This window comes from Nicotiana tabacum, chromosome 20 (assembly GCF_000715075.1).
Source record: "Nicotiana tabacum cultivar K326 chromosome 20, ASM71507v2, whole genome shotgun sequence".
Classification (NCBI taxonomy): domain Eukaryota; kingdom Viridiplantae; phylum Streptophyta; class Magnoliopsida; order Solanales; family Solanaceae; genus Nicotiana; species Nicotiana tabacum.
The window spans coordinates 118,634,840-118,655,409 of record NC_134099.1 but is presented as its reverse complement, the minus strand read 5'-3'; the positions used below and the strand labels follow the sequence as shown (position 1 = coordinate 118,655,409).

Sequence of the window (20,570 nt, the reverse complement as noted above, 5' to 3'; positions counted from 1 at the left end):
CCAGTATCTTAGGAGAAAGATTCATCAGACTAAGATTTGATTGGGAGGGAAATCCATCAGACTAGGACTTTTTATCCTAGGAGGAAAAAATGTGAAGATCAATGGCAAAATTTTACGCACAATAGCAAAACAAATAAAGGCAAAGATTTGAGAAACTTCCCTTTGTCGGCTCTTCTCTTCTTTTCTTTTTCTTCTTTTTTTGTTGTTTTTTTTCTCTTTTTTTTCTTTGAACCACTTTCCTTGCACTGCTTTGTTCCTGTTTCACACCAAGAAAAAATTGTCAGATTTGAAAATGGTGGTAGGTTTGTGGTCTTGAATCTTCAGCAGCTTGTCTTTGTGCTCAATCAACTTGAGTCGGTCTCAAGAGACTTTCTCTCTGCATCAACCCTGATTGTTTCACACCCAGTACTATTTGTATTTGTAGCTCAATCAACCTTATCTCAACTAGAGATCTTTGCTTAGGTGAACTATTCTAATGTCTTGAATAACTTTCTGCTTTTTGAGCAATTTGTCTGCCAGAGAGAATCACCAATTATCTTTGCTCGCGCCAAGTAGGCTGACCAGGGTCTTTTGGGGGAAGCCTTTGCATGAATCCTCAAGGCATGTTGAAAATGACAACTGAGTGTGCTGGCCAATTTTATCTTGTGCAATTGAAAAACTGGTAGCAGATTTTGTAATCTTTTCTTTCTTGTTTTGACAAGGACTGACTTAGAGTGAAGGACACAATGATGCAAAGAAACAATATTAACAAGAAATGCCCCGGTCAGAAGGATAGAAGGAAGACTTTTTTTTAACTTTTTTTTAATAACTAGCCTTAATGATCATGACATGCATTTTGGACTCAACGGCCTGATCTATCAAACTAATCCAATCTTCCCTTTTACCATTCTTATGACCTTTGAAGTCGGGCTTGTTCGTGCCGACCCTTTACATCGTCTTCATGACTCAATTTCGACTAGCGGTGCCCCGAGGAGTTTTTACCAACAAGTTTCTCTCATTTATTCATCTTTGCTTTCCGTTGCCTTACAATGTTCTATGTCGTGTGACAACCGTTGCTCCTTACATGCTTCTCTTGGCATTCTTGAAGGAATATCGGGAGGTCTTCATTTGGAATGTTATTGGATAGGGTTGGAAAGAAAGGGCGTCATGCAGGCTCAAAATAGACTCAAAGTACAGGGGGTTGTGGACTTACAACTCTTGGAATCAACTCTTTCAAAAGTGAAATAAAATTTCTGGCCCAGTTTCAGCTATTGGGGATTTTTTGGGATTTTTCTTTTTTTTGAATTCTTATTTGGTTGGACCGAATCGTGAGGCTGCCTACGCATCTTTTTTTTTAAAAAAAAAAAAGAATCAGGTCTAACGTAGTTCAAACATCTGACCTAAACTATTTTTCTTCTTTATTTCTGTTTTTTTTCTTTTCTCGTTTTTTTCTATCTTTTTTTTTGTTTTCAAAACAAGTTGCCCCAGCTTCAGTTTTTTGAGAGCAGACCTTTGACAATTTTTTTCTTCTTCTTTTTCTTCTTCTTCTTTCACTTAGAACTTTTTAAAAGCTGCCCTAGTTTGTACTCTTGGGGAATGGACTTTTATTGTTATTTTTTTTTACTTTTGACTCTAAGCTTCATTCCAAAAAAGGGTGGTCAAAGAAAATAACACAGGCTCAAAGGGGTGACAAAGGGTATAAAGTGTTTGGGTAGTAGAAAGAGGGGCTCCCAGCCTCGAGAACGCCAAACATAGTATCTTTTCGTGATCGCAGCATTGACGAACATGTCTGTCTTCTTGTTGTGTTGTGGTCACAAAACACTTTCCATCCCTTAGTGTCAAACTTTCCAACAAACTTCAATTGATTCTTCTTCAACCCGATCTTCACAATGATTTTGAAGGTAAAGATTCTTAACCTCCACGAGTATGACTATTCTAGTTCCACTTGAATTTTACTCGGGGATAATTCCAAGGTATTTCAACTCTTTTTCATCCTCGAAAGTGTCTTTTTCTCAGTTGTCCAATTCAAGTTTAAATCAATTTTCTAAGATCTGGCCAAAAATTCAGCATGCATGTCATATCATTAAAACTAGAAGGAAAAGAACTGAGCATGGAATGACACAAAAGGAAAGACTCTATTTTATTGAGTAAACAACAAGACAAATAACCTAAAATCCTAGTTACAACCCTAAAGTAACTCGGATATTGAAAATAGCAACAAAACAGACAGACAAGACTCACACAAACAGAATAGAGAGATAGAAGGGTTTGACTCAATAAAACAAATAAAATCTGGATGACAACCCTGAAATAACCCAGATAGTAGAAACAAAATCAAAAGAAGCTACCAAGATTCCTTCCTAGTGAGGAGGGAATGACTTTTCAATTGCTAGGCTTGACATTTAGCCACAAATTTGCTCATTAGAATCAACAAAGCCTTCTCCAATTTCAAAATCATTAACTTCAGTCAACGAGTTCCCAAGAGGATTCTCATACTCCTTGTCACCACGCATCATCCCCAAAAAGTGTGCATCATCATGTGCAGGTAAAGGATTATTCAGGATATTATGGGTGTCACTGTCTTGGATCACGATCAGTTTTTCCTGGATCATCCTTTCTATTTCTCTTTTCAAATCCCGACAGCTTTCAATATTGTGCCCCTGGGCACTATAATGTATTCACACCTTCTAAAAGGGTCAAAGCTTCTTGCACGTGAGTCCGTATAATTTGGAGGAATATGTGCAATTATGTCGTGATGCTTCAATTCCTCAAACAAGCTTGCATACGACTATCCTATTGGTATAAAATTATCTTTCAACCTTTGTTCCCTTCTATACCCCTAGCTTGGATGTGGGTTATAGGGCACTTGAAAAATTCGTGGAGGCTGGTGGAGATTTTGCGGTGCTGGTGTTCGCCTTCTCGGGTGATTTGGTGGTTGGGCAACATATTGAGGTGCCGCAACAGAGTATTGATGGTTCTGGGGTGGATAATAGTGCTCAGAGGAGTCATGGAAAACCTGAGGGGGCTGCTCATACCTTCGAGATGTTCTCCTAGGACCTCTTCTTGACCCTGATGTCATCATGATTTCTTCAACCTTCTCATTCGTGTCACCAGATTCAATTTGGACAGCCTAAGTTGCAGTTTTGAAAGCTGCTTGACTTATAATTCTGCCTGTCTTAAGGCCATTCTCTATCATTTCTCCCATTTTGATTGCTTCCGAAAAGGATTTGCCAACTGCGGACAACATGTTTTGAAAGTAATCTGGCTCTTGCGCCTGAAGGAAGACAGTGATTAGCTCGTGGTCATCCATGGGCGGCTTAACTCTAGCTGCTTGTTCTCTCCATTTAATGGCATATTCCCTGAAACCTTTGCTTGGTTTCTTCTTCAGGTTTGAAAAGGAATTGCGGTCTGGGGCAATGTCAATGTTGTATATGAAATGTTTGGCAAAGGCCTGTGCCATGTCATCCCAAACGTACTAACAAGATGTATTTTGATCCATAAACCATTTGGAGGCTGCTCCCGTAAGGCTTTACCCAAAATAAGCTATTAGCAATTCTTTATTTCTTCCCGCACCTCTTAGTTGATTGCAATACCTTTTTAGGTGGGCTATGGGATCTCGATATTCATCATACTTTTCAAATTTGGGAGTCTTGGAACCAAGCAGCAAGTGGACATCGGGGAACATACATAGATCCTTGAAAGCAATGCTCTTCTGACCAGCCAACCTTTGCATGTCTTTCAACTGTTGTTCTAAGCTTTTCACTCTTTGGGTCATTTCTTCATGTGCCATCTTTCGGGCAAGCTTCTCAATATTTGCAAGAAGATCAAACAAGTACCAGTGGTACTCAGGAGAGTGGTACTGCTGTTGTTGGGTAGCAAATTGTGACTCATGACAAGGCTGTTCATGGCCATTGGCCCATGCTTGACATATTTTGGTCATTTGCTGTTTCTGTATTCTATTTTCCTCAATCACAGTAGACTCTTGTTGAACCGTCTGACCCTGAGCCTCTTGAGCACTCGTAATAACTTCGATGTCCGTTGTCATTTTTCCTTGGATCTTGTGTTGTCAGCTTACCACAAACCGACCATCTCAAACTTTCTTCACAATTCAAAACAAAAACATGTTAGAATGGACTCAATCGGTCCTTAGTATTATCACCATTTTTTTCATTTTTCATTTTTTTTGGTTGATCGAACCTGATGTGGGTTGCCTACGTATCATGTGGGAACATGAATCAGATTTTGCGTAGTTCGGGAAGACCGGAAATAAAGTAAATAAACTAACTCTTCTTTTTTTGGATTTTGGACTTTTTCGAAAGAAAAATTTAAAAAGAAGAAACAAAATATTTTTAGATTTCGATTTGTTTGTTTTTTTAAAAAAAAAATTTGAAAAGAAATATTTCTAAATAAGAAACAAAATATATATTTTTAATTTGGACTCTTTTTTTGGAATTTCGAAAGAAAAAGTTCTACAGAAGAAAGGAAATATTTTTGGATTTTTAGACTTTTATTTTGAATTTCTGAAAGAAATACTTCTAAAGAAAAAAGAAAATATTTTTGAATCTTAAATTTTCTTTTCAATTTTCGAAAGAAGAATGAAAATATTTTTGGATTTTGAGAAAGATTAAAAGAAAAGATTTTTATATTTTTTTTAAAATTAGAGTCTAAAAGAAAGACTTTCTAAAGAAGGAACTAAAGGAAAATATTTTTGGATTTTTTGAAAATTGTGGGCCGGAACCGATAACGTTTGCTTACGTATCTCACATTCGGTGAGAATTAGACCCGCGTAATTCGCTCAGTTTTGACATAATTGGAAAAACATGATATTGACTCACTTTCATCATTTTTTTGAAATACATTTCCTTTTCCTTTTTTTTCAAAAATTTTGGCAAAGTTTCGAGGCCTTCTCAAATACAGGGGTTTTCAGAACCTAGTGAATTATCTATCCTACCTCACTCTTGGTTTTTCTATTGTTTTCCTTTCCTTAGCTGGTCAACATATAAAATGAAGCAAATAAATGTACAAATAGCACGTAATATGCATCAGGATGGTTTTTTATTTCAGGTACACCTGTCCTAGACGGACCCAACCCCTGTGTTGAGTCCCCACAGTCAAATGCACGTGATGTATACAAATGCTACTACTAGGGATTCAACATGAGGTTTTGTTATTCTAGGTTTAAACCTGAGGTTGTGTTCTAGACTTGGCTTACCCAAGCGAACAACTTGAGCCGACGTGGTAGTGACGTACCGGGAGTACGGAAGTTTACCTGGCCTACTGGATGATCCATCCTCGTTCTATTTGGTACGACCTTTAACAGAAAAGTGGGTCACACGAACGTGTGCACCATTTTTTAGAAGACTCAGAAGGGAGGCGTAAGAAGATAGTTTAATACAATTCAAATAATATCAAAGTGGTAAATAAACGACAATTAGCACATTAGGCCCATAAAATATAGCAATATCAACAATAAATAAAGCCAAGTAAAAATAACATTAACAAGCTCGAATTCTTGAACCCTGAACCAGAAGTTCTGGGTTCTTATCCCCAGCAGAGTCGCCAGAGCTGTCACACCTCCTTTTTCTACTCGAAAAGGGGATATAAGGGAGTTTTTCCAATTTAAGTGACAATAATCGAAATGGAAATGTGATTATTTATTCAAATTCAGAGTTGCCACTTGGGAAAATTTATGGTGTCCTAAGTTGCCGGTTTAAAATTCTGAATCGAGGAAGGTTTTGACTCTTATTTATGGTCTGCGAACACAGAAATTCGGGTAAGAAATTTTGTTAACCCGAGAGAAGGTGTTAGGCATTCCCGAGTTTCGTGGTTTTAACACGGTCGCTTTGATTATACTTGGCTTAATTTGTTTTAATTAATTATTATTAAACCTATGTGCATTTACCTCTTTTAGTCAAGAAATTATCTTAAAACGAGTCACACGTACGTGTACTCATCTTGTTTTGCGCGTCAAGAATCATGTCACGGGTACGTGTACATAATTAATCAGGCTTTATTAATTATTAAGAAAATTTGATCGAAATTGTGCGAATGCCTACCTCGATTTATTTTGAAAACCATAATTATGTCACGCGAACGTGTACACAATCACGATAATAAATTAAAACTGCGCCTCAACCAAACTACGAAATTGTGATTTATTCCTTCTAAATTTGAGAATATCGTGGAAGATATCACAGTAATGGAATTTTTTGCAAGTGTGATACAAAGTCCTAATTACAATGTCTAGTAAAAGCTGAAAATTGAATTGGGAAATTATAGTCATCATTGACGAAGTTCCATTTTTCCACTTGCAAAGTTATACTACTACTACTACTACCCCTTTTTAAAAAAATTATTTGGTTCCACAAATCATTATTCTCTCGTGAGACAACAGTGAACACCAAACAATATATATAATCTTTGTATAGAATCTAAACATTTATTTTACTACTGTCTCTCGTCCTCTCCGTAGAAAGCATCCAAACAAGGCAAATCAATTTACCAAATAATTGCACTAGCTCACAGGAACATTGAGCAAATTATACCACCTAATTAAACATATTAATTATCAAATCAAAGAAATAATAACAGAGGAAAGTTGGAAATAAACTTCAGCTTCTTTTATTTATGAAGATCGAGCCAACGAACCAGAAAACTCGACGGCATCCTCAAACACACGCCAACGAATGAAGCTCAAACGCGGCCTCGAACTCGACTCGTGGAGCTACTATTTTTTGTGGTGGAATTAGCAGCAATTTGAGCGATTTTTGGATGACTTTTGAGGCTGTTTTCAGTTGGTTCTTACGGTGAGAAGGACTATAGTTTATCGTTCAAGCACAATTAAATATAGGTAATTTTTGGTGAAGTTTCAGTGGACATCAGGAAGAAGAAGAAGGATCCCTCACTATATCTCTTAGCCTCTCTTTCTATCTCTGTCTCCTCTATCTCTATTTCTAAGAGCTCTTTTCTTAAAAAAGAAAAATAAAAATAATCAGAAGCGAGGGGAAGGGGAAGGCGTTCGATTTTTTTGGAAAAATTTTTGGGGTCAGGTTCTCTTTTTTCAACAGTAAGAGGGATGGAGACGATGATCCCTTTCTGGAATCTGCGGCCGATTTTGCTTCAGGATCCCCCTTAAAAATAGGAGTTAGGGATTATTTTATAGAGGTAGGAATTATGTTAGGTTAAATGGGCAATGAGTATGGGCTCAATGTTTTGGGCTATCCGAAATTGGGTTTTTCAATTAAGACCAAACAAAATTAGCTTCAAATTTCACACTTTTTCTTCTAAAACAAGACCAAAATTACTACATCATTTACTAATTAATCCTACTTAAATAAAATAACTATTAAAATAAAACTATCTGTTAAAACGAGCCTATTTTTGGTACTTTTTTAAATATCATACTAAAAGATAAAAAATGGAAAAATCATTGTAAAATTAAGATAATATTCCTTGAACTTTTTTTTTGAATTTTATGTAAGGTAGACAAATTAAAAGTAACTAGATAAAAATATTAATTAGCTAAATAAGAGAAAATATTTATTGTAATTTTTATTTTTGTGATAAAATAAAGTAAAGAGAGCGATACTAAGCTTAAACTAAATATTTACGCTAAAATGTGTAAAATCTTGGGGAGGGTCAAAAATTGCATGTTTACAATTACAGCCCAATTCCTTGTTGGACTGATTTTCCTAGACTCAAGCTCTCTTTCTCAAGAAGAACCCAAGTCAAATAGGCACAAATTAGTGTTTGCAACCACCAATTTAACATGGAAAACACAAATCAGTCCAAATATCAACTACCCATAAACATCTAAGCTTTAGAACAAAAGACCTATCAAATACACGCACTAGGGTTGAGCTACAACCCTAGCTAATGGGTCTAGCTACTCATAATAATGGAAGAAAACAGAGAAATAGATGAATAATAACCCATAAATTATGATTACAAACTAAGATATTGAAGATTCAGTGTTAATCTAGCTACAAATTACTCAAAATGGAATAAAACAGTTGTTCACGTGCTCTGCTCTCTCACAGATTACAAAAGATACACTAAAAATATGAAAAGAAAGTATTTATACTAGGCCAAAATTTTTGGACAAAAATACCCCTGCGGAGGTACCGCAGACCGCAGTGAGGCTTTTTAGCTTGAATATTTACTCTCTAAATCTGGCCACCATGGGCCGCACAAAATGCACCGCGACCGCGGTGGCTTCATTGCGGTCCACATAAAATGCTCCGCGGACCGCACTGGCTTCACTTGTCCAAACTTCCAACTCTCTGAAACCCCCTCTTCGCGGACTGCATAAAATGGATTGCGGCCGTGAAGAGGCTTTTGTGGCCGCGAGAAAACCTCCGTGAACCGCACTGCTTTATGCTCCAAATTTGCACCTCTCTGAATCTCCTCACCGCAGATCGCACTAAATGGATTGCGGCCGCGGTGGGTCTGTTGCAACTGTACTTTGACTTGTTCTTGGTATTTGTGCATGTTTCACTCCTTTTTGAGATGGTTTTGACTACTTGTCACCTTTTTGACCAAACCCTGCAAACAAGCACAACATGTAAGCCTTTGAGACTATTTGTATACATTTTTAACCAAAACTCAAGTAAAACGGAGTGTAAAATGAACTAGAATCCATAGTTATCAATATCGGCGGAATGAATCAAGACAACAAAAGGTACAAATTCGTTAACCTTCAATTAATGAGCATGAATAATTATAAATGTTATAGAATCTTCACGAAATAGTTACGATTATCAATTATAACATTTCATTAATTTCATTAATTGCTCATTATGTCTCGATTCTGAGAAGGAAGAAATGTTGTACTTAGTGTCACACCTCATTTTGACACCCGAAGGGGTATATAAGAGAGTTTTTCCAATTAAAGTGACATTATTCGAAATTGGATTATTTATTTATTTCAGAGTCGCCACTTGGAATAATTTATGGTGTCCCAAGTCACCGATTTATTTTAAATCCCAAATCGAGGAAATTGACTCTTATTTATGGTCTGCGAACACAGAAGACCGGGTAAGGAATTCTGTTAACCCGAGAGCAGGTGTTAGGCACTCCCGAGTTCCGTGGTTTTAGCACGGTCGCTCAACTATTATTAATTGGCCTAATTATCTGATTTATTACGTGTTTTAAACCTATTGTGCATTTTTAACTTTATAAACGCTTTTAATGTTTATAGAATTATTTTTCTGGAACAAGTCACGATTGTCGTATACTTGTTGTTTTGGTACACATTGCAAACCGCTTCACATGAAATGCACCCGCGATATACAATATGTTATTATTATTATTCAAAGTTGTTATGATCGGGTCACATGAAATTTTGACGACCCGGCCGGTCGTCTTAAGGATTAACACTCCAGTCCCCTATTAACTACTTTCCCCGAGTCTATTTCTGCTATTTTGATTCGTCGGGATGTACGGTTTTGAGTTTCGGAGAGTTTTGGGACACTTAGTCCCTAAATGAGAGCTTAAGTGTTGGAAAGTTGACCGTAGTTGGAACAGTATGTAGACGGCCTTAGAATGGAAATCCAATGGTTTTGTTAGCTCCGTTGGGTGATTTCGGGGTTAGGAGCGTGTTCAGATTGTGTTTTGGAGGTCCGTAGCTAATTTAGGCTTGAAATGCCGAAGGTTGAATTTTTTGAAGTTTCCAGTTCGATAGTGAGATTTTGATCTGAGGGTCGGAATGGAATTTCGAGAGTTGCAATAGTTTCGTTGTGTCGTTTGGGATGTGTGTGCAAAATTTCAGGTCATTTGGACGTGGTTTGGTTGGGTTTTTGATCAAAAGCGGAATTCAGAAGATTTTAGAAACTTAGGCTTGAATCCAATGTGTTTTGGTTGATTTGATGTTGTTTGAAGTGTTTTGAATATTGGTACAAGTTTGAATAAGGTATTAGGTGATGTTTGTGCTTTTGATTGAGGTCCTGGGGGCCTCGGGGTGATTTCGGATGGTTAACGGAGAGTTTGGAATTTTTGAGGAAGCTTCAGATTTTCTGCTTCTGGTGTTTCCACACCTGCAGATTTGGGAACCACAGGTGCGATGCCGCAGATGCAGGGAAAAGGAGCGCAGAAGCGGAAAGGCGCCTGGGAAGGCTGGAACTGCAGAAGCGGCTTAAGGGTCGCATCTGCAATGTCGCAGATGCGGAAAAAGGGATCACAGAAGCGAAAATTGGGACTTATGTAAAAAACCGCATATGTGGTTCAAGGATCGCAAATGCGGTACCACAGAAGCGGAAATTGGGCCGCAGACGCGAAAATTCCTGGGCCAGAACATATAAATAGTTGTCTTCGCGAATTTGAGCTATTCTTTCACCATTTTCATCCGGGTTTGAAGCTTTTGAGAGACATTTTTGAGGAAAACAAAGGGGAATCACTTGGAGGTAACATCCTTGAATTCATAACTCATTTTTATGTGGTTAAAGACCTAATTAGGGGTGAAAAATTTGGGTAAAATGGGTAATTAGGGCTCGAGTTTAAGAGACTTTTAAATGAGGATTTGAGGGGTCATTTTGACTCCGATTTCAGTATTCTTGTTATGTATAGACTCGTGAGAGTATGAGGTTTTTGAAAATGTAAATTTCACCTGATTCTGAGACATGAGCCCCAGGGTCGTTTTGGTTATTTTACATAATTTCGCGTATTAGCTTAGACTTTAATTGTAGAATCAGTTACTTGAAGTGTTATTTACATTATGCAATTAAATTGAATAGATTTGAGCCATTTGGAGTTGAGTACTCGTGGCAAGAGCGTGGTTTCAGATTGATTTTTGAGCCCGTTCGAGGTAAGTGGCTTGTCTAACCATTGTGTGGGGGACCTTCCCCTTAAGATTGATATATTTGGTAATTGAAATGCCTTGTACGTGAGATGACAGGTGCATACTTGTGCTAATTGTTGGAAATCCGATTTTCTTTAAGTAATTACTAGCATGTTTCCTTTTCTGTTTCTATTACTTTCACTATTAAGCCTGTTGTTAGCTTAGGAAAGCATGTCTAAGTGACTTAATTGCTTTATCTGTGCAGGGCTAAAATGCCCCTAACCGATTCGTTTAAGTTTAAAAATACCATCCGTCCACCTATTTTGTAAAAATTGCCCTCACCGTTAAAAATTTGGCCCATTCATGCCCCTAACGTCAACTTTTCGGCATACTCATACCCTAAAAACTAACAGCCCTATTTTGATTAAGAAATTTTTTTATTATTTATTATGTGTTAATTTTCTATTGGCTTAAATTAAAACCTCACCCCATATTCACGTATTAGCCTACTCCGTCTTAGATTTTCACCCTTCAACACCCACGAATCTCCCTCTCCATCTCAGATTTTTCGGCCTTAATTTAATTTTTAAATCAACATTTTTTATTAAATCAATTTTCTGAGTGAAATCAGGTACTCTTTGAAATTATGCTTCATTGTAAGATTTTATGGTTTAATAAGTTATTTTTCTGCCAACATTATATTTGTTGTGTTACTATGTAGCTTTTAAGAGTTAATTGAAATCATATGGCCAATACTTTACGTCAAACAACTTTCACCTGAATATATGAACACTAACAGAGTGTCAATAGTAATGATCATTGAGCATTTGCAATATTTTTGTTGTATATTTCCTGACAACTCCGAATCCAATTTTGAGTATACTAATGATTTATTTGGTCTCTGCTCGAACCTCGACATTTTTCTTATTTATTGGCTCACCATAGTCTGAACATCCGACCATGTCCATAAATTAAGCTATTGTACGAGGATGCTCTTCAGATTATATCAACACCACCTTCTTCATTGGTGAATGTGACTGTAATAAACACTTGATTGAGCTTATTGTATGAAGCAGTAAAGTGTAGTAAGAAAAATTGATGATGAATGGTATTTCTGTGATGGAAAATAAAAATAGGAGTATTTATGTGTACATTTAATATACAAAGAAATAGGAAGAGGAAGGTGATTAACTATACGAGAGAGTTTTGTTTGCTTAGGGAAAACAAATGGGTGTATGAGAGTTCTAGTTGGTGGAACAATTTTTAAAAGAAAGAGGAGAAATAAATGGAGGAAAAGGGTCTTAGAATGTGGGTGAGTTTATTTTAATTTAGGTGAGTCTTAAGTTAGGCCAATATGACGATGACACATGGAAATTAATTAAGTTTTTTTTGCCTAATAGGGTCTTTGAAAGTTGTATGACGTAAAATATTGGTGACAAAAAATTTTGATTGTCTGAAAATAAAACTTTAATGATGTTTGTAGTGATTATTCAAATAGAGTGCAAGGTCAAAAAAGGATGAGAAGAACAAGAAGAATATGAATGCACACACGCTAGAGGGGTGAGGGTAGAGGGGGTGGGGGGGAGAGATTTTTTGAGATGGGGGTATTATTGTACCAACTCTAATAGTCTAGGGGCAGTTCCTTTTTTCTATTATTACACGTGGAAATTAATTAATTTTTTTTATCTAACATGGTCGTGCATTCTTGAGCCGAAAAGATAACGGTGAGGGCAATTTTTTCAAAATAGGTGGACGAAGGGCATTATTGTACCAAATCCAATAGTCTAGGGGCAGTTTTGACCCTTCTTCGTTGCTTTATTTGTTCAACCTGCCTTACTTGAATTCTGTGCAGCATGCTAGGCTAGAATCACTTGTTGCCTTAATATGAAATATTGCCATTTCTGTATATTTTCCTGTTGCTGTTGTGTATTTATTTTGGGACTACGGATGTGGGATTCCGGTAGCTCCCCCTTGCCTGTTTATTTTGGGACTACGGATGTGGGATTCAGGTAGATCCCCCTGCACAGTTATATGGAACTATGGAAATGCACCCGGTAGATTCCCCCAGTACTGGGTATTTATATTTGGGACTATGGAACGGGATTCCAGTAGATCCCTGCGCACTATGAGTGGACTACGGGACGGGATCCTGGGAGATCCATCGGATATATACATATGGGACTGCAGGACAGTATCCTGGGAAATCCCCAATCGTTATCATTGGTGCTGAGTTGTATTTCCTTTCTGTGTTTACCTTATTTCTGTATGGTCGTTGTTGTCCTGTACATCCTGTGTTATTTCACTGCTGTACTTATTTATATTGTTCTATTCTATATTGTTGACCTTATTATTTTTTTTAACCTTAGTAGGGCCCTGACCTTCCTCGTCACTACCCAACCGAGGTTAGGCTTGGCACTTACTAAGTACCAATGTGGTGTACTCATGCCTCTTCTGCGCATGTTTTTCATGTGTAGATCTAGGTACCGCTACTCAGGCCTACCATCCTTGAGAGAGGTGACTGCTCTCGAGACTTCGAGGCATATATGTCGCATCCGTAGACCGAGAAGTCCCTTTCTATTCTAGATGTTAAACATTGTCCTTCTGTATTTTCTTTCTTGTTAGATATTCTGGAGTTAGACTGTTAGATATTCCAAAGGCTTGTGTTTCCGTGAGTTTTCGAGTTTTGGGATAGTGTATTTGGTTTTGAGAATGTTGCATTGTATATGCCAAGCGACATTATAACTATTGTTTCCTTTCAGTTATTTTGGTTTGGATTATTTCTTCCGCAAGTTTCATTTATGTTCCGCATTTGTTAGGCTTACCTAGTTGTAGAGACTAGGTGCCGTCACGACAGTTCACAGAGGGCGAACTGGAGTCGTGATAAGTTGGTATTAGAGCTCTAGGTTCATAGGAGTCATGGATCACAAGATGGTTTATTACAGTCTCGTTGATCGGTACAGAGACATCTGTACTTATCTACGAGAGGCTATGTAACTGTTAGGAAAATTTTCACTTCATTTGATTTCCTTGTCGTGCGATATTTTGACTTCACAATTCTAAACTCCTGTCTTCTATTCTCTCACAGATGGTGAGGACACGTGCTACCCGAGATGATCAGGCACCCGTGCCCCCAACTGTAGCCGTCAAAGGGCGGGGCCGGAGTAGAGGCTGAGGACGCGCATGTGGTGTAGCCAGAGCACCTGCGCAAGCTGCCGCCAAGGTACCACCCGCAGTTCCAGCCGGAGTCCAGGCACCTGATACGCCTACTGCTACTACTACTCCAGCCCTTCAGGAGACTTTGGCATAGTTCATGAGCATGTACATCACCTTGGCTCAGGCATGGTTACTTCCCCTTGTTGTAGCCACATCTCAGGCCGGGGGAGGAGCACAGGCGCCCTCTGCCCACATTCTTGAGCAGTGAGTGCATGTTGAGTAGATCCCTGAGATTATTCCTGGACCACCTGCAGTGCCAGTTCAGCCTGAAGATAGGGCAACGGTTTCCGAGGATGAGCAACTGAGGCTTGAGAGGTTCAAGAAGTACAAGCCTCCTGTATTCAGTGGTCTAGCATCGGATGATGCTCTAGAATTTCTAGATGAGTGTTACCACATTCTCCGTACCATAGGTATATCAAGATCGAGCGGGGTTTCCTTCACTACCTTCCAGCTTCGAGGGGCTGCCTACGAGTGGTGGTACACTTATGAGTTAGATAGTCCGGATGAGGCTGCTTTACTGACTTGGGCTCAGTTTTTAGATCTGTTCCTGAGGGAGTATGTTCCTCAGAGCCTCAGGGACGCATGGCGTGCAGAGTTTGAGCATTTGTGCCAGGGTACTATGACTGTCTCAGAGTATGTTGTCCGTTACACTAGCTTGGCTAGACATGCCCCAGCCTTGGTTTCTACTGTCCGTGAGAAAGTTCGCCGGTTTATTGAGGGCCTTGTTCCCAGCATCAGATCTAGCATGGCTCGTGAGTTGGAGATAGATATTTCTTATCAGCAGGTGGTGAGCATTGCTAGGAGGATTGAGGGTATGCATGATAGGGAGAGAGAGAGGAGAGGGAGGCCAAGAGGTCTCGAGAGTTGGGCCATTATTCTATTGCCCGTACCCCACCTACAGGTTGTCATGGTAGGGGTTATATAAGTCACCCTGTTCATTCAGCTCTTCCAGTAACCAATAGTGCTCCAGCTCCTCCTAGGCCTCAGGAGCCTTATTATGCACCTTCGGTTTCTAGCGTGCCTCCTGCGCGGGGTGCTTTCAGAGGTTAGTCCAACAGACCTAGCATGAGCCAGTCACAGCCACCATATCCTCCCAGATCTTGTTTTGAGTGTGGTGACACATGCCATATGGTGAGGGATTTCCCCAGCCTTGGGAGGGGTGCACCTCCACAGACTTCTCAGCCATAGCGTGCCCCGTAGAGTTCTTAGGCTATGGTTACAGCTCCAGCTGCTGCCCTACCTGCTCAGCCAGCTAGAGGTAGAGGTCAGGGAGGTAGAGGTCACCCTAGAGGGGAAGCCAGGCCCGATCTATGCCATTCCCGCCCGTACCGAGGTTGTTGCCTCCGATTCTGTCATCGCAGGTATTATACTAGTTTGTCACAGATGCATCAGTTCTATTCGATCCAGGCTCTACTTATTATTATGTGTCTTCTTATTTTGCTTCGCATTTGGGTGTATCTCGGGATTTTTTGAGTTCCACAGTTTATGTTTCTACTCCTGTGGGAGATTCTCTTATTATGGACCGCTTTTATCAGTCGTGTTTGGTTGCTCTTAGTGGTTTTGATACCACAACCGATTTATTGTTGCTTAGCATGGTAGATTTTGACGTTATCTTGGGCATAGACTGGTTGTCGCCCCATTATGCTATTCTTGATTATCACGCCAAAACTGTGACGCTGGCTATGCCAGGTGTACCGCGTGTTGAGTGGAGGGGTACTTTAGATCACACTCCTAGTAGAGTTATTTCTTTTCTTAAAGCTCAGCATATGGTTGAGAAGGGGTGTGATGCGTATTTAGCTTATGTGAGAGATGTCATAGTTAATACCCCTTTAGTTGATTCAGTCCCAGTAGTACGGGATTTTCCTGATGTGTTTCCAGCTGATCTTCCAGGCATGCCGCCTGATAGAGATATTGAATTTTGGCATCGATCTGTTGCTGGGCACTCTGCCCATTTCTATTCTTCCGTATTTTATGGCTCCTCCTGAGTTGAAGGATCAGTTACATGAATTGCTTGATAAGGGTTTTATTCGGCCCAGTGTATCACCTTGGGGTGCTCCTGTCTTGTTTGTGAAGAAAAAGGATGGTTATATGCGTATGTGTATTGATTATCGCCAGTTGAACAAGGTGACATTCAAGAACTATTATCCTTTGCCTCGTATTGATGATCTGTTTGACCAGCTTCAGGGCACATGAATGTTTTATAAGATTGTTTTGCGCTCAGGTTACCATCAGTTGAAGATTCGGGAGCCAGATATCCCGAAGACTACTTTCAAGATTCGGTATGGTCATTACGAGTTCCTTGTTATGTCATTTGGGCTGACCAATGCCCCAGCAGCCTTTATGCATTTGATGCACAGTGTGTTCCGGCCGTATCTTGACTCGTTCGTCATTGTCTTTATTGATGATATTATGGTGTATTCCCGGAGCCGGGAAGATCATGAGCAGCACCTGAGGACTATGCTTCAGACTCTGAGAGAGAAGAAGTTATATGCTAAGTTCTCGAAATGTGAGTTTTGGTTGGATTCGGTGGCATTCTTAGGCCATGTGGTATCGAGTGAGGGTATTCAAGTGGATCCGAAGAAGATACAGGTCGTGCAGAGTTGGCCCAGGCCATCCTCAGCTACCGAGAACCGCATTTTCCTTAGTTTGGCGGGCTACTACCGTCGTTTTATGGAGAGGTTTTCATCGATTGCAGCCCCTATGACCAGGTTGACCCAGAAGGGTGCTCCGTTCAAATGGACGGAGGAGTGTGAGGCGAGCTTTCAGAAGCTCAAGACAGCTTTGGCCACAGCCCCAATTTTGACATTGCCTACAAGTTCGGGGTCTTATACGGTCTATTGTGATGCCTGGAGGGTTGGCCTCGGAGCGGTGTTGATGCAGGACGGTAGGGTGATTGCCTACGTGTCCAGACAATTGAAGATACATGAGAAGAACTACCATGTTCATGACCTTGAGTTAGCTGCCATTGTTCACGCCCTGAAGATTTGGTGCCATTACTTATACGGCGTGCCTTGTGAGATTTATACTGACCATCGGAGCTTGCATCACCTGTTCAAGCAAAAGGATCTAAATTTGCGCCAGAAAAGGTGGTTAGAGTTGTTGAAGGACTATGATATCATTATTCTGTATCACCCGGGCAAGGCCAATGTGGTGGCCTATCTCATTCACTCTTGGCTTAGGTATTTAAAGCCTCAAAAATCTGAAAATTGTCCTCATTTTCACCCATAATTCTTTTTTCCTTCTTTTCTTTTCTCTCTCTCTTCACTCTCTCTACGCCGCCCCAGCTCCGCCCACCGCCACCGCCGGCGGACCACCTCCAAATTCACACCATGTAATCTCCACAACTTCCTCTTTCCATATCTCCAAATCAAATCTTTCAAAAAACCCTCAAACTCCTTGAATTTTAGATTTAGGAAACTTTCCCGTCACTTTTTTGCCCAAATTCTTGAAGCTCCAACCACTACCGCCCCACAATACCTACATCAATGGATAGAGCTCCCCAAGACCTAGCTATTGATGCCAATTTTACCCTGAAAATTCGGCGACCAAAATCCGGCCAAATTCCGGCGACCTCCCCGAACACCCTCTTTGGGCATACCACCATTTTTTCGGCCACTTGAATTATAAAATGGTAAAAATTCTATTCTTTTTTGTGGATGTTTTTTCTATTTTATTTTTATTTTTTCAGATTTTATTTTTGTCTATTATTAATTATTTTAGCATTTGTTTTTAAAGTTTGAAATACTAAATTTTCTGTTTTTGCTGAAGTAGTAAAATAGTTTTGTATCGATAAAAGTGAGGTAGTGAAAAATACTTAAGAGTATATGGTACTTGTTTGGTTGTTTATTTACTGCTTCAAGACTCTTTGAGTACAATACTCAAAAGTAAAATTGTTTGGTAAGAAAATGTAGACCTTTGGACAATGTTTGAATAAAAGTCTGTCTTTGAATAGTGAAGGGCAGATTTTGTTTGAAATACTCTCTGTTGGACAAGATTGAACCAAAAAAGTCTTGCTTTTGAATTTAAGAGCAGATTTTGTGAAAAAATCTGTCAGAAAGATTGATTTTTAATCTTGAAATAGCTGGTTGTTTCTGGAAAAAAAAAAGAAGGAGGAGGAGGACACTCCATCTTACTAAGGGGGCTAGACACACAAAAAGAGAAAAAATCAGTAGCTATAATATCCCTTAACAGCTTTTGTGAGTTGATTCTTAAGTGAAAAACTTGTTTAAGGAAAATAGAGGAGTCTTGAAAGATTTTTCTGGAGTTACATAATTGTACTGTTTTGTTGGGGTATTTTTAGTTTATTTTCTTGGGTTTGAATCTGCCGGTTGTCGCTGTCTTTTGCTGTTGTTGCTGCCCATTTAATTGTTTTGCTGTTGATTTTTGGAAAGAGCTGACTCTGTTGTATTTGTTCTTCTTTCTGCTGTCCAGGTAATTTTCGGACCATGTAAACTCATAAAATCGAGTTGGAATGAAAGATAATGAAGCTGGAAAATATTAGTAGCTTTATCCTTCTATTGTAATTCATTTTTATATGCTCTTGAATGTTTGATAATGTTATAACGATATGTTAGTTAATTAAATTGTGTTAAGCATCTTTAATTATTTTTATTTTTGCAAAGCATTAGATATAATTTCACAGGCATTTGGTTGTCTGAAAGGAGCATATATATTAAAATTTGAACCCTTGTAGCCATGTTTGTCCCTTTGTTGTCACCAAGCTAAGTTTTTATTATTATTATTATTATTATTATTATTATTATTATTATTATTATTATTATTATTATTATTATTATATTTTAGAGTCCCAATAATCTTTTTTTTATCTCTTAAAAAATACTTATATAGTAAGGTAGTTAAGTTGTAGATTAGAAAGACAATCTGTAAACTTATTTTTGTAAATAGTTAGCTACAGATTGCAAATAGCAAGATATGGCCAAATCTGTAACATAGCTTTAAAAGGTCATATCTGCAGATTTAAAGTCCAAAAGCATATGGGCTTTTGAATTTTGTCTTGGACATGAGCCCATTTGACTCCATCAACCCAATAGTGGGCTGCCTCATTCAATGTCAAGACAAGCCCACATCTTACCAGTTTTAAGCAATGTCAATTGATAATTTTCTCTCATTTCTCTCATCTTTTAAATTAGTACTCATAACAATAATTTTCTCTCATTAGTTAAGTTGTATATTATTATTCAAATCTTTTCTTTAATTTTTTTTTAAAAATAAATAAAAACGGACATAAGAAAAGCATAAAAATCAAATAAACCACAGTTTATCCAAGTTTAATTCAAGCCAAATGTAGTCAATAAAGCGACCGTGCTAGAACCACGGGACTCAGGGAATGCCTTACACCTTCTCCCCGGTCAACAGAATTCCTTACCCGGACTTTGTTTTCGCAGACCAATAATAATAGAGTCAAACCTTCCTTTGAATAGGGATTCAAATAAAAGGTGACTTGGAACACCAGTAGAAATCAATTCCAAGTGGTGACTCTGTAAATAAAATAATCCATACTTCAAATTTGTCACTTTAATTGGAAAAACTCTTTAACCCACAATTCATAACATTTTACACTTATCTCTTGGAGGGGTAAAAATGGGTGTGACAGCTCTGGCGACTCTGCTGGGGACTTACATAAGAATTCGAGCTTGTACATGTTGACTTTTTATTTGGATTTATTAATTTTGTAAATATTGTGATTTATTTGTGCCTAATGTGCTACCTGTTCGTTTTTTATTATTTTGATATTGTTGAACTGTACATATAAACTGTTTTCTCACGCACCCCCTCTGAGTCTTTTTGAAATTAAAAATTGGGCATTTGCTTGGCATAACCCGCATTCTTTGAGATAGACGAGGTGTTCGTCACCCGCTGACGGATTTTAGTTACACCTGTTTTAGGCGGGGAGCACCACCAGTTAAGCCGGAAAGCAATGCTACTGGTACACTGACCCTCCTCGGCTCGAGTTGTCCGCTCGAGTAAGCCAGTCTAGATACCTTCTCCAATAGGATCTAAACCTAGAAGAACAAGCCTCATGCCGGATATCCCTAGTAGGTTCGCTTTATTTGCATCACGTGCATTTGACTTAGCGAAACTCGGCACAGGGGCCGGGTCCGTATAAGACAGGTATCCTCTTTGAGACCATTATGTTCACGTATGTGCTACTTGATACATCATTTGGAAGGCTTACTTGCATTGTCGACCGGTTTTAAAAAAAAATTAGTGTAATTATTAAAAATGAAAAAAAGAGAATAATTCTCCTAGTTTAGTGCAAATAAACCTTTTTTTTAAATATATATATATATATATATATATATATATATATATATATATATATATATATATATATATATATATATTGTAGTAGTCTGGTGTGAGTTGTAAAGATTAATTTTCATTAAAAAAAATAAAAGGGGAGAGTACCCTGTTTTACCGAACTACGCGGGTCTGATTCTCATCGGATGTGAGACACGTAGGCAAACCTCATCGGTTCCGGCCCCCAATTTTCAAAAAGAAAAATTAAATATATTTCCCTTTACTTCCTTCTTTAGAAAATAATTTCTTAGAGACCTCAATTTTAAAAAAATCAAAAAAAAAT

General features: G+C 38.5%; 1 long non-coding RNA gene across 1 annotated transcript; it reads left to right on the top strand.

Moving 5' to 3' along the window:
- The first annotated feature begins 17,384 nt into the window (after nucleotides 1-17,384).
- LOC107808332 (uncharacterized) lies at nucleotides 17,385-18,577 on the top strand. Its single transcript, XR_012704097.1, has 2 exons — nucleotides 17,385-17,597; nucleotides 18,398-18,577. It is a non-coding gene; the product is annotated as an uncharacterized LOC107808332 (long non-coding RNA).
- Nucleotides 18,578-20,570: the final 1,993 nt, after the last annotated feature.